General features: G+C 36.9%; 1 protein-coding gene across 13 annotated transcripts in view; it reads right to left on the bottom strand.

Annotated features, from left to right (window-relative positions):
- CAMK2D (calcium/calmodulin-dependent protein kinase II delta) overlaps positions 1-1,732 on the bottom strand; it is a 308,976-nt gene that overhangs the window by 143,107 nt on the left and 164,137 nt on the right. The window lies entirely within an intron of this gene.

The following is a 1,732-nucleotide window of genomic DNA, read 5'->3' as shown; positions in this document are numbered from 1 at the left end:
CACTTTACCATTTACATTTTGTTCCCTAAAAGTGAAATACTTAGATATAAGTCTAATAAAATATGCAAAAGATTTTTATAAGGAAACTACAAAACTCTGGTAAAGACAAAAATAACTAAATAAATGAAGAGATATTCCTTGTAGATGAGTAGGAGGTCAAGATGACAGTTTTTCCCAACTTAATCAACATAATCCCAATCAAAATCCAGCAAGTCCTTTTGTGGATATCAAAAACCCGATTTTAAAGTTTATGTGGAGAGCCAAAAGACCAAGCATAATCCATGTAATATTTAAAGAGAACAATGACGCACTCACACCTCCGACTTGAAGACTTACAATAAAGCTATATCCGAATAAAGAAAGTGTGGTATTAATGAAAGAATAAGCACAGATTACAAGAAAATAAAGCCCAGAAATGAACAAATATAAATGTAGTCTCTCATCTTTGACAAAAGAGCAAAGGCAATACATTAGAGAAAAGAGACTCCTGAACAAATGATGCTGGAACAGACACATATTAAAAAAAAAGAAGAAAGAAAAACCTAAATCTAGACCTTACATCCTTCACAAAAATTAACTCAAAATGAGTCACAGACCTAAATGTAAAACTAACTATATAAATAGAACTATAAAAATCCTGGAAGATAACATAGACTATCTGGCTGACCTTAGACATGGGGATGGCTTTTAGATACAACATCAAAGGCATGATCCATGAGAGAAACAATTGATAAGGTGAACTTGATTAAAAATTTTAAAATTCTGCTCTGCAGAAGACACTGTCAAGAAATGAGAAGACAAGTTATAGACTGGGAAAAATATTTACAAAAACATCTGATGAAGGACTGTTATCCAACTATACCAAGAATTCTTAAAACTGAACAATAAGAAAATGAACAATCTGACTTAAAAATTGGCAAAAGATCTGAAGGATACCTCACCAAAGAAGATATACAGATGGAAAATAAGCATATGAAAAGATGCTCCACACCACACATCACTAGGCATTTGCAAATTAAAACAAGATATCCACTACACATCCATCAGTGTGGTCAAAGTCCAAAACACTGACAACCTTAAGTTCTAGCAGGATATGGAGCAACAGGAACTCTGCATTCATTGCTGATGGGAATGCAAAGTAATGCTGCTGCTGCTAAGTTGCTTCAGTCGTGTCCGACTCTGTGCGACCCCATAGACGGCAGCCCACCAGGCTCCTCTGTCCACAGGATTCTCTAGGCAAGAATATTGGAGTGGGTTGCCATTTCCTTCTCCAATCAAACTGATACATCCACTTTAAAAGACAGTTTGGCAGACTGTGTGGATCACAATAAACTGTGGAAAATTCTGAAAGAGATGGGAATACCAGACCACCTGACCTGCTTCTTGAGAAATCTGTATGCAGGTCAGGAAGCAACAGTTAGAACTGGACATGGAACAACAGACTGGTTCCAAATAGGAAAAGGAGTACGTCAAGGCTGTATATTGTCACCCTGCTTATTTAACTTATATGCACAGCACATCATGAGAAACGCTGGACTGGAAGAAACAAAGCTGGAATCAAGGTTGCCGGGAGAAATATCAATAACCTCAGATATGCAGATGACACCACCCTTATGGCAGAAAATGAAGAGGAACTCAAAAGCCTCTTGATGAAAGTGAAAGAGGAGAGTGAAAAAGTTGGCTTAAAGCTCAATATTCAGAAAACGAAGATCATGGCATCTGGTCCTGTCTC

The sequence above is a fragment of the Bison bison genome, unplaced genomic scaffold (assembly GCF_000754665.1).
Source record: "Bison bison bison isolate TAMUID 2011002044 unplaced genomic scaffold, Bison_UMD1.0 scf7180017864389, whole genome shotgun sequence".
NCBI lineage: Eukaryota > Metazoa > Chordata > Mammalia > Artiodactyla > Bovidae > Bison > Bison bison.
Note: the sequence above shows the minus strand (reverse complement) of the source record. Positions and strands in the feature narration are given on the sequence as shown.